The following is a 14,060-nucleotide window of genomic DNA, read 5'->3' on the forward strand; positions in this document are numbered from 1 at the left end:
AAATCTTTCATTGTTACTATGTACAGATCTCCTCCTGCTGCTGCTAAGTCACTTCAGTTGTGTTAAACTCTGTGCGACCCCATAGATGGCAGCCCACCAGGCTCCTCTGTTCCTGGGATTCTCCAGGCAAGAATACTGGAATGGGTTGCCATTTCCTTCTCCAATGCACGCATGCATGCTAAGTCACTTCAGTCGTGTCCAACTCTATGCGATCCCATGGACAGCAGCCCACCAGTCTCATCTGTCCACAGGATTCTCCAGGCAAGAATTCTGGAGTGGGTTGCCATTTCCTTCCCCAACAAATCTCCTGAGGAAATTTTTAATGTAGTAATAAATATGTTATTTTGCTATTAATAACAAATCTCTATGAAAGAACACAGAATACCACGGTCTTAAAAATAACAACAATAAGAAAACTTGGGGTTCATTACTCATGTCAGGAGGCTTGGGGAAAGCAAGGGTCTGAAGTAACAATTTTTATTTGGATTTCTAGCAGAGTATGGAACTTTGATGTAGTGCATAGAATGAAAATATCTGTTTATCGTTGTGGTTTCCTTTCTGCACCATCACCTTATAATTTAAGCATAATCTTAGATTGAAAAAAAAAGTGCACAGTTCTATCACAGTTTTAATTTACTGCTTTCCATAGTAATGCAGACTTTATTATGTCTTCAGTGTAGATCATGAAGAATATGTATGTAGCAAGATTTATGTTATGTTAACCTTACATTGGCAGTAAACCTTTTTGTGGGACACTTGATTAGTTCAGTAGAAACAGGCAAAAGTTTGAGCTGCCTAATTTCCAAATACATAGAATTTCATGATATTGCAAATATTTCCTTTTTCTGATGTGTTGGTTTAAATTCTGCCCAGCTCCTATATCACTCATGTGATAATATATTTTCTGTCACCCATGTGATAATGTATTTTCTCTTTATAAATGACTTATCCGACTATACAGACCTCGTGATCTCCTTCATTTACTTTCTTATTAAATGCTTCCACTACCAAAATCTTAATGGAGTGAAACAAATGATTCCTTTTGTATACCATAAATGTACTGAATAGCCCAGTAATTTAAATTTCATAAGGATATGTTTCTTTCTGTTCTGCCCTACAAACATGGTTGTGTGGGTTGAAATGATATTTTCTGTTGATGTGGGAACTTAATGTATTTTGTAATAGAGAATACTAAATTATTTAACAGGCAGTATTTTGGCATACTTTTGAATACTTTTTGAATGCTTTCATTGATACTGATTTCTCATAAAAATATTTCAGGACAAAATTCTGATATACATAAGCTCCAAACAATTACTCTTTCTTTACTTTATCAGTGGCTATAAATGGGATATTGAGTAAAGAGCTCTATACAATTTTTTAAATGGATATCTTATCTCGTTTATGCTGTTCTTATTCATAGGTGCCTTCAAGTATTATAAAATCATCCATTATTTCATAATTATATCTTACCACACCAATAGAATGAATTTTATTTATTTGGCTATGAAAACAATTGAAGTGGCCTAATCATAAATAGCCTGTGACAGAGTTAAAAACATAATTTTAAAATTTACTTTAATACTAAAACTTGCTGCAACTACTCTAGTTTGTGAGTGCTTCCTCTACAGAACAAAAGTTACCATCTGTCTTTGCTTTGAATCCTTGTAAACCAAAATCTTTTAAAACCACTAAATTTCTGTTGGGTCATGTAAAATATAACTCGTTGGAAAGAGTGCTAAAATGAAATTAAACCTACTATAATTCACTTCAATGTAATCCAGATATTTTGCCAATTTTTCTTCTTTTATCATGTGTATTTCATAGAAAAATTTTAGCGAAAGATTTTAGCACAACAAAGATGTTGAATAACATGTTAGTAACTGTCCTATTATGTTTCTAACTTTATAAATTACTAATTACTACAGAAATTTCACTCTATTTTTTAAAATACGTAATTGTAAATGTATTTGCTTGGCTGTGCCAGGTCTTAGTTGTGGCATGCAGGGTCTTTAGTCTTCCTTGCAGCATGCAGGATCTTTAGTTGAGGCATGTGGGATTTAGTTCCCTGACCAGAGATCAAACCCAGGCCCCCTGCATTGGGAGTGTGCAGTCTTAGTCACTGGACTATTAGGGTAGTCCTTGATTCTATTTTTTAAAACCTGCATCTAGGATGTTAGCTAATGATGGGAGCGTTTCATTTACTAAAGTGAGGCCTGGTATAAGATTTAGTTATTCTGTTCCATTGATCTATATTTCTGTCTTTGTGCCAGTACCATACTGTCTTGATGACTGTGGCTTTGTAATAGAGTCTGAAGTCAGGCAGGTTGATTCCTCCAGTTCCATTCTTCTTTCTCAAGATTACTTTGGCTATTCGAGGTTTTTCGTATTTCCATACAAATTGTGAAATTATTTGTTCTAGTTCTGTGAAAAATACTGTTGGTAGCTTAATAGGGATTGCATTGAATCTATAGATTGCTTTGGGTAGAATAGCCATTTTGACAATATTGATTCTTACAATCCATGAGCATGGTATGTTTCTCCATCTGTTTGTGTCCTCTTTGATTTCTTTCATCAGTGTTTTATAGTTTTCTATGTATAGGTCTTTTGTTTCTTTAGGTAGATATACTCCTAAGTATTTTATTCTTTTTGTTGCAATGGTGAATGGTATTGTTTCCTTAATTTCTCTTTCTGTTTTTTCATTGTTAGTATATAGGAATGCAAGGGATTTTTGTGTGTTAATTTTATATCCTGCAACTTTACTATATTCATTGATTAGCTCTAGTAATTTTCTGGTAGAGTCTTTAGGGTTTTCTATGTAGAGGATCATGTCATCTGCAAACAGCGAGAGTTTCACTTCTTCTTTTCCTATCTGGATTCCTTTTACTTCTATTTCTGCTCTGATTGCTATGGCCAAAACTTCCAACACTATGTTGAATGGTATTGGTGAGAGTGGGCACCCTTGTCTTGTTCCTGATTTCAGGGGAAATGCTTTCAATTTTTCACCATTGAGGGTGATACTTGCTGTGGGTTTATCATATATAGCTTTTATTATGTTGAGGTATGTTCTTTCTATTCCTGCTTTCTGGAGAGTTTTAATCATGAATGGGTGTTGAATTTTGTCAAAGGCTTTCTCTGCATCTATTGAGATAATCATATGGTTTTTATCTTTCAATTTGTTAATGTGGTGTATTACATTGATTGATTTGCGGATATTAAAGAATCTTTGCATTCCTGGGATAAAGCCCACTTGGTCGTGGTGTATGATTTTTTAAATATGTTGTTGGATTCTGTTTGCTAGAATTTTGTTAAGGATTTTTGCATCTATGTTCATCAGTGATATTGGTCTGTAGTTTTCTTTTTTTGTGGCATCTTTGTCTGGCTTTGGAATTAGGGTGATGGTGGCCTCATAGAATGAGTTTGGAAGTTTACCTTCCTCTGCAATTTTCTAGAAGAGTTTGAGTAAGATAGGTGTTAGCTCTTCTCTAAATTTTTGGTAGAATTCAGCTGTGAAGCCATCTGGTTCTGGGCTTTTGTTTGCTGGAAGATTTTTGATTACAGTTTCGATTTCCTTGCTTGTGATGGGTCTGTTAAGATCTTCTATTTCTTCCTGGTTCAGTTTTGGAAGTTATGGACACCTTATCTTTGACAAAGGAGGCAAGGATATACAATGGAAAAAAGACAACCTCTTTAACAAGTGGTGCTGGGAAAACTGGTCAACCACTTGTAAAAGAATGAAACTAGAACACTTTCTAACACCATACACAAAAATAAACTCAAAATGGATTAAAGACCTAAATGTAAGACCAGAAACTATAAAACTCCTAGAGGAGAACATAGGCAAAACACTCTCCGACATTAACCACAGCAAGATCCTCTATGACCCACCTCCCAGAATATTGAAAATAAAAGCAAAAATAAACAAATGGGACGTAATGAAACTTAAAAGTTTTTGCACAACAAAGGAAACTATAAGTAAGATGAAAAGACAGCCCTCAGATTGGGAGAAAATAATAGCAAATGAAGAAACAGACAAAGGATTAATCTCAAAAATATACAAGCAACTCCTGAAGCTCAATTCCAGAAAAATAAATGACCCAATCAAAAAATGGGCCAAAGAACTAAACAGACATTTCTCCAAAGAAGACATACAGATGGCTAACAAACACATGAAAAGATGCTCAACATCACTCATTATCAGAGAAATGCAAATCAAAACCACAATGAGGTACTATCTCATGCCAGTCAGAATGGCTGCTATCCAAAAGTCTACAAGCAATAAATGCTGGAGAGGGTGTGGAGAAAAGGGAACCCTCTTACACTGTTGGTGGGAATGCAAACTAGTACAGCCACTATGGAAAACAGTGTGGAGATTCCTTAAAAAACTGGAAATAGAACTGCCATATGACCCAGCAATCCCACTTCTGGGCATACACACTGAGGAAACCAGATCTGAAAGAGACACGTGTACCCCAATGTTCATCGCAGCACTGTTTATAATAGCCAGGACATGGAAGCAACCTAGATGCCCATCAGCAGATGAATGGATAAGGAAGCTGTGGTACATATACACCATGGAATATTACTCAGCCTTTAAAAAGAATTCCTTTGAATCAGTCCTAATGAGATGGATGAAACTGGAGCCCATTATACAGAGTGAAGTAAGCCAGAAAGATAAAGAACATTACAGCATACTAACACATATATATGGAATTTAGAAAGATGGTAACGACAGCCCTATATGCAAAACAGAAAAAGAGACACAGATGTACAGAACAGACTTTTGGAATCTGTGGGAGAAGGTGAGGGTGGGATGTTTCGAAAGAACAGCATGTATATTATCTATGGTGAAACAGGTCACCAGCCCAGGTGGGAAGCATGAGACAAGTGCTCCGGCCTGGTGCACTGGGAAGACCCAGAGGAATCGGGTGGAGAGGGAGGTGGGAGGGGGGATCGGGATGGGGAGTACGTGTAAATCTATTGCTGATTCATGTCAATGTATGACAAAACCCACTGGGAAAAAAAAAAAAAGATTTAGTTATATATAAGTAATCTTGAGTGATCTAAATTATAATGGCAACCTATAGTATCCTTTCTTATCCTTTTCACAGAACAAATTGTCTATAAATATTTGGATCTTGTTAGAGTACTGGATGAAGTAGTAACTTGAATTTTTTTCTGATCCATAATATGCATTTAGGAAAGGTTTTTTTAATTATTAAAAAGCACCTTTCCCCCCCCCCCCTTCTTTTTCTATATTTTAGATAAAGCAAAGTGAAGATTGCTGAGGAAGCAAATGCTCAAAAATATAAAATTGAAAAGTCATCGGACAAATAATTTTTTGACTGCTAACTGACTCAGGTATAATAGGGTTTCTCGCTCAGCTATAGTACACATTTATGAAGAACAAAGAATAGGGAAGTGCCCCAAATCTGTATATCTTTTTTCCCTGTGGGCATTGAAGTTTATGGGGGTCTTTAAAAAAGATACTTCCTCAAGACTTTTAGAAATGTGGAGGCAAGTAACTTAAATCCTTTTTCAAAAGGCATTTTTAAATTCCAAGATCCTACAGAATTCTAGAGCTGAAAATCACCTGTTCCAGAAATTATTTTATTATAACCAGAATATAGGGCTTCCCCAATGGCTCAGTGGTAAAGAATCCGCCTGGAATGCAGGAGATGCAGGAGATGTGGGTTCGATCCCTGGGTCAGGAAGATTCCCCTGGAGAAGGGCACAGCAACCCACTACAGTATTTTTGCCTGGAGAATCCCATGGACAGAGGAGCCTGGGGGATTCCATACATGGGATGGCAAAGAATCAGACATGACTGAAGCAACTGACTCCACATACTCACAACTAGAAAATAATTTTTTAAAGACAGTAAAAGAACACTACATATCACCCTATATATGTGTTGATGCTCTTGTAATTTTTTTTCCAAAATACTTCATCTCTCCTCACATCTGTGTTCTGTCAACATGACCCCATACCTTGCCCTATGGATAACTGAAGCATTTAGTTAGGGACATAATAATAGACATTTTTTCAAGATGTTTGGGATCCGTGCACATCGTAGAATCCCATAAGCTTCTTTCCTGATTGTGTATTAAGCCATACACAGTCCTAGCTTATAATACCAACTACATCTTTACAAACATTCTCAACTATCTTATAATATCCTGAGGCAACAGTAGAGACCACAGAGGAGAGTTTCCCCAAAGAGTAGATAATGCATGTTAAAATGAGAACATTGACCTCTGTGTGAAGTTAGATGGTTAAATCATGGATACTTTCTGCTCTTTCATCCCCTGTTCTCTCTTGCTCTTTTCTCTGATCATTTGGTACATGTTTTTATTTAAAATAATAATGCATAATATGTAAATAATGACTTACATAATGAGGTACACATTCTTATCTTATCCATCCTTACCTTTTTTCCTTTGGCCTAATACAAAGTATTAACCACATAGACTAGTCATCAACAATTTAAACCTTACCACAACTCAGGGAAATGAAAAGACTAAAGTGTCATTTTTATAGATAAGACTACTGAGGAAAAGCTATTTGATTGTGTGCTTATTAGTCACAGAACTGGCTAGTAGCAAAGCAGAAACAAAATCTCTTAATCTTTCCACTTCTGGCCTTTTCTTTAATGCTATCGTCCTTGTTTTATTTAATATGAGGAAGTATGGCTCAACTTTAAAATGCATATTCTGCCATTTAAACCTCCCCTTCTTTGTTCATTTTTGAATGGAAATCAGGAAAATTGATAAAAAAAAAACTACAATAAAAGTAATAGTAAATGTTGTTTCTGGCTCAGGTAGCAAATATATAGAAATTGAATAGATTAGAAAATATATAAATGCATAATCATTTAAAACATTAAAATCAAGAAAACCCTAATGATAAAATTGAATTAGCATTGGAAGAAATCTTTTATTTCTTATTTTCTGAAGTAGTAGCTTGTTCTGACTTAAATATATGCATATTTATTTAAAATGAAAAGTAGTAAAATGATTGAGATATGATTAACAACTGTTCTCCTAATTACCAACATATTTGATTCTCACTTGCACTTATGAAATATGCTACTAAATACTTAGGAAGTATAATATTTTTGTATCTCAATGTCTTAAAATGTACAAATATTTTCAGTATTTTAAATAACTGAAAAAAAGAAGATTGAATACGTTTCTTTTTGGCAGGTTCAATAAGATGATTAATAACAAGAATGTGGCAGCATGAACAAACTACATGTATTGAGTTTTTAGAAATCTTATAAATGAATGATGCTTTTCTAATAAGAAGTGGCCCATAGGCCCAACTGCAATAATTATTACATTTATGTACATGACAGAGATTACATGGTACTAGGCTTTTTTAAAATATAAATTTATTTATTTTAATTGGAGGCTAATTACTTTACAATATTGTAGTGGTTTTTGCCATACATTGACATGAATCCACCACGGGTGTACATGTGTTCCCCATCCTGAACCCCCCTCCCACCTCCCTCTGTATCCCATCACTCTGGGTCTCCCAGTGCACCAGCCCCGAGCACCCTGTCTCCTGCATCGAACCTGGACTGGTGATTCGTTTCACATATGATAATAGACATGTTCAAAAAACATTTTTTTTAAATAGGCAAATGACTTAAAAAAATAGGCAAATGGCTCCACTGACCCATTTTCTGCGGTGTGGGAGGCCCATGAGGTCTGTGAAACATTGCAGGGATTTCTGTAAAAGACGTATGTGACCACTGGGAACCATTGGGGGATTAGTTTAGCATGGATTTCGTGAGCAATTTATTCGAGACTTTATTCTCATTCACACAAGACTGCTCAACAGGACACCTTTGATTCTCTGGAATCAAAAGGTGAGTAGCATGTGAATGGGATTTAATACTTATGTAGTCTGTTCCCTGAAAATCCCCTATATCCTACTATTTAATATCCTACTATTAATATGAAGGAAAACCATAAAAAACATGCAAAGGCAGTGAATGTTTTTAAAGAGTGGAGGAAACTGGATCATTCCAGTTCTAATTTAACTCATTCATTTTAGAGATTATTTTTCTTCACCTTTGAGTTTTTGATAAAGCCACTAGTGGTTTACATTTTAAAGCTACTAAAGGTCAAACTTCAAAATAATAAATTCTCTAATGGAAAGAAATACACTTAGATGGCTTAATTGTAGGGCATGCATTTCTGTATAATAAAGGGCTACCCTGTTCCCTGAATCCTTTTGTTAACTAATTACAGCCTGTTCCCAAGATTTGAATTCTACTCCTTTCTTAGATAACTAGCATGAATGAGAGAAAACGGACTCTGCCTTGAGCCCTTCTTCATTTATGTTGTTTCCTGTTTACTTGTGTTACATTAATACTCAGAATTTTATTTTGCAATAATTTAATGTGCAGCTACTCTGTGTTGGACACAGTATAATCAAGATAAATTAGATATGGTCATTGCTTTCAAAATTCTCAAAGTCTAATTGGCAATAAACATGTAAAATATTGAAATACGGTATGATAAAATCGATACACAAAGGACTCAGAGCCTTTTTGCGTTTTCTGTATCCCTCCAAATAGGATATGTATATATGCTTGAGTGAAGGCAATACCTGGGTAACATCCGTATAGAAGGCAATGCTTAAGTTCCCAGAGGACAATTGATGGGTTGTTCATTCTGAATAGGGACACTAGTGTACACAAATGCACAGAGATATAAAAAAAGATTATGGTATCAGGCAACAGCTAATGGCTCAGTACAGGATTCCTGAGAAAAGTGGTGTAAGAGGAGACTTAAAATTAGTCAGGATCTAGTCTGTCTAAGTGACTTTGCATACCGCTCTAAGTATTTTATAATCTATTCTATAGATTATATGGTGCTACTAGTGAATAATTTTAAACATATAACTGAAATAGGCATCTGTGTTTGAGAAATATTTCCTTGCTGATAATGAGCAGGGTAAATTCATGGAGTGAGGTGTGAAGAGGTAACAGTTGGAAGCTGTGTGGGCTTCCGATGCTATCTCTGTCACTAATGCAGAGGCAGTGAGATGGAAGAGGAAAGGACACACTGAGTATTATTTCAGAATAATTAACCCATTTTGTTTCTTTTCCATAATATCATATGGTCCAATATGATTTTAAAGTATCTTTGAATGAGAATTCTAGAGTTTCAGGCTATAAGTATCTATATACATTCCCATTTCACAACTCCCTCTCACTGCAGACCAATGTTCTAACATTAGTGTGGTTACAAATATTAACTCTTTTTCCACTACCTGTCACTACGACAAGCACTGATATTAGGCAAAAGAGTTTGCATACCCCTTCTTGATTCCATTAAGTATCACATATTTTAAAGTTTTTTACAATTATAAAGATGAAATATTCCTGTTACCTTTCTTTTTACCAACCTTGCACATCACTTTCTTAAACACTTAAAATCCACATCTGGGATCAATTTATTTTTTGTTTAAGATGGCTTTTTACCTTGCATCTCTCAGTATGTAATATTAAACTTATACCAGTTTTGTGCTTGTTGGTTTTCTTTCTTACTACCATTAAGATGCAATCCCACTGCTTGGCATACACACAGAGGAAACCAGAATTGAAAGAGACACATGTACCCCAATGTTCACCACAGCACTGTTTATAATAGCCAGGACATGGAAGCAACCTGGATGTCCATTGGCAGATGAATGGATAAGAAAGCTGTGGTCCATATACACAATGGAATATTCAGTTCAGTTCAGTCCTTCAGTCATGTCCGACTCTTTGCGACCCCATGAATCGCAGCACGCCAGGCCTCCCTGTCCATCACAAACTCCCGGAGTTTACTCAAACTCATGCCCATCAAGTAGGTGATGCCATCCAACCATCTCATCCTCTGTCATCCCCTTCTCCTCCTGCCCCCAATCCCTCCCAGCATCAGGGTCTTTTCCAACGAGTCAACTCTTCGCATGAGGTGGCCAAAGTACTGGAGTTTCAGCTTCAGCATCAGTCCTTCCAATGAACACCCAGTACTGATCTCCTTTCGGATGGACTGGTTGGATCTCCTTGCAGTCCAAGGGACTCTCAAGAGTCTTCTCCAACACCACAGCTCAAAAGCATCAATTCTTTGGTGTTCAGCTTTCTTTATACTCCAACTCTCACATCCATACACAACTACTGGAAAAATCATAGCTTTGACTAGATGGGCATTTGTTGGCAAAGTAATGTCTCTGCTTTTTAATATGCTGTCTAGGTTGGTCAGAGCTTTTCTTCCAAGGAGCATCTTTTAATTTCATTTTATTTAATTTTATTTGCCATGAAGTGATGGGACCAGATACCATGATCTTAGTTTTCTGAATGTTGAGCTTTAAGCCAACTTTTTCACTCTCCTCTTTCACTTTCATCAAGAGGCTCTTTCGTTCTTCTTTGCTTTCTGCCATAAGGGTGGTGTCATCTTCATATCTGAGGTTATTGATATTTCTTCCTGCAATCTTGATTCCACCTTATGCTTCATCCAGCCCAGCATTTTGCATGATGTACTCTGCATATAAGTTAAATAAACAGGGTGACAATATACAGCCTTGATGTACTCCTTTCTCAATTTGGAACCAGTCTGTTGTTCCAAGTCCGGTTCTAACTGTTGCTTCTTGACACCACAGCCTACTTCCCTTCTCACTAGATTATTTTAAATTCCACATTATATTACTTTCACAATTTTTAAAATTATGTAAATGCCTCTTTTGGAATGGGCTAGCAATATTCTGTCATCATAGTAAACAAGAGTCAAAATCAAACCAACATTTCATATTGAATGGTTGTTTAGAGAAAGAAGGCATGTACTGTATTACATGGTATTACAAAAGAAAAATTATAACATGATATAGAACAAAGGGATAAAAAGTAATCCATACATAAGCAAATTTCCTCTGAAATGGCAGCATATACTCCTGTCACTCACTGACTTTTTAAAATAAGGATTACATTTTCTCTTCATTCATAGCACCTGTGACACCAGCATAGCACCATGTGATCTCATCTGCAGCCATGAACTCAACTATAATCTAAAGACAAATGACTCTTAAGGTGATTTCTCTTCTGAGGTTTCTCCTGAGATCACACTTCTATTCACTGTATATCCACTGGCATGTCCCATTTGCACTTCCATGTAGTGGATGGTAAATCAAATTTACCATCATTCCTCCAATCATTAACAGTTTTTTTTTTTTTTAACCGCCTACTTAAGGTAAATATCTGTTAGTTTCCTAACCTCTTTTCTCTCATCTCTCACATTATTTGTTCCATATAATTAATATGTTCTTCATTTAAATATTTTCACAATCTGTCCTCTCATTTCTGTCTTCACTGACAGTGCCTTAGTATAGCTACTCTTCTCTATATCTCAACAAAACATACCTAACCAATGTCTTTATTTCCAGTATTTATCCCCATCTATCAGTTTTCCCTCTGTTATCCTAGTGATTTTTTAAAAATATACAAATTAGACAATGTCAGTACTACTAAGCATTATTCAATGAGTTCCTTAGCTTAGCATGTGAGGCCTGGTGTAATCTGGCATTGGCTGACATTCCAGTCCCATATAAAATCTATTTCTTCACTGAACACTCCCTTGCTCTACCTAACTACTTTTTCATGAATATGTCTTAATTTTTCTTATTCTCATATCTTTGCATATGTCATTTACTCTCCAATAAACGTCCTTCTCTATCTCTTTTTCTACATCAATTCTGTACTCAAAGACCTCACTATTGTGTCATGAACTTTAGTCTTCAGGGAAACATTCACAGTGCTAGAACCACTTCCAATGGCATCTTTAGATTTTGTGTGTGTTGGGAGGGGGGGAGACAGTTTTTTCTCTTGAGAAAAAAAAAATGTCAAACACCTCTGATATTGAGCACTGACAAAATGTCATTTTTTCTTACACAGGTATGTTGATATTGATTAGTAGAAATGCAATGCTTTTTAGAAATTCACTTTCTTTCAAATAGTTTGACACATGAAACATTTTCTGAAATTTAGGATTTAGCCAAATTTAGAAATGGCAACCCACTCCAGTATCCTTGCCTCGAAAATCTCGTGGACAGAGGAGCCTGGTGGGTTGCAGTCCATGGGGTCACAAAAAGTCGGGCACGAATTTAACACTTACTTATTTCACATCTTGAACCTTCTTATACCATCTGATATAGTGGTGATTTCTTGTCACTTCATGGCCACAATTTGGATCACTTCAGAACAAATGTTACTTGCCTAGTTCTCTAATTCATTATACCTAGTTTGAGTACCAAGAAAACACCATAGTAGCAAAGTCTCCCAGTTTTTTCATAATAATATGCTGTTCATGAAATAACTCATCATTCCTTTTATGAAACTAGTCAGACTGGAATGCTTATGATGTTTTGCAGCTGTATTATTCATTAGAGGGCCCCTTGTTGGCAATTTGCTAACCAAATGAACCTGAAGTACAACAGTGCCCAGGATAATGGTGATTATATCAGAAGTAGAGATTTTGCAACTCAAACATGAAACATTCTCTCATTTTATATTAAAATCTCATAGCTACTGATTATAGTTAAGTTTCTAACTACACAAAAGATAGTAAGTAATTTAGAACTGCTATTTTTATTAAAAAAAAAAAAAACTTTGCAAACCTCAATGGCAATATTTATTACACAAATTATAAAGTCTACCCATCTTGCAGTCTCATTGGTCTTTCATAAGTGATTACCCCATTAACAACTACTTAATATGGAGTATCAAAAACAGCTGTGCTAAGTATTGTTTAAAGGCATTAAGCACTAATGAGAATTAGTGAATCATATTTGAAAGAAATTTTTACTCAAAGTTTAGGTCGATGTATATACATTAGAGAATCCACAAAATTGGAGGCTCTGATTACACAGTACTTAAGTTTTTTGTTTCTTTGTTTGTTTTTATTTTTCCCCTTGGTATAGGTATAACTAAATTTAAGTAGTCAAATGCCTCATTTTACATTACTCATATAAATCAGTAATTAATTATACCCAAATGTTACAATGTGACCTATATACATTTTACCTTAAGTGTTAGGAAAGTATCAGTTAGTTACATAGCTGAGTGATTATTGATCCGTTCTCATATTTGCATCTTAAGCCAGATGAGCTAATATTAAATTCACAAGGATCACAAATTGAGAATTTTCAATATTCTTAAGTGGTCTATAAGAAAAATTGATTGGTGGCTTATCTTGAAATATATCAAACTGAAAACTTTCATGAAGAGAGTTGCCTTAGAAACTTTCTTTATTTTGATAACAGAGTTGAGTTAGCCTTCTTAAGAGTGAAAATTTTATATGTAGACCTCTTATCTTAAAGGCTGTACTACTTTTTTGTTTTTAGATACAATAAAGTCATGATATGAAAATTAGGTCTAAGTAATTGCTCTGATTCTAAATGGTTGGCATATTAAAATGTATGTATTAATTTATGTGTTTGGCACAACTTTATGCTTAATATGAAAATTTGTCTTCTAGCAATGTATTTGGTATCACACTTGAAAGAAGTTTTGTCCTGACTGAAAATATGCAGTTGATGTAAAAATTTTTATTAAAGCAAAAGATGGACATAAGAAAAACGATCATTTTACAATGTCTTTAGTTGTTGCACTTGGTAATAAATAGCCCTGAATGTGTTTGAGCACTTGTTGATGAGATGTGGAAGTAGCAAAATAAATTGTAGAAAATGTTGAGTGAAAACCTGAGCTTGAAAGCGATTTCACATCAATAGTTTTATAAAGAGGAAGTATATTTGGCTTAATATTGTTTTCCATTGCTTTATTTTTCCTGGAAAATTTTTTCTTCCAATGAAAGTTTATGTATGACATTCAATAAATTATGAACAACTCAATATAGGAGACAGAATAACACTTTCAAACTTCAGTTGAAATTGTAGTCTTCTAATTCTCAGAGGAAAAGAAACCATCCTAATATAATGCATCATTTTCAGCTCTACAAGATGATTTGTTGCTTTAAAAAAAATCTAATCCTTATGTAAGAAAAATGCAAGAT

The sequence above is a fragment of the Cervus elaphus genome, chromosome X (genome assembly GCF_910594005.1).
Source record: "Cervus elaphus chromosome X, mCerEla1.1, whole genome shotgun sequence".
Taxonomy (NCBI): Eukaryota; Metazoa; Chordata; class Mammalia; order Artiodactyla; family Cervidae; genus Cervus; species Cervus elaphus.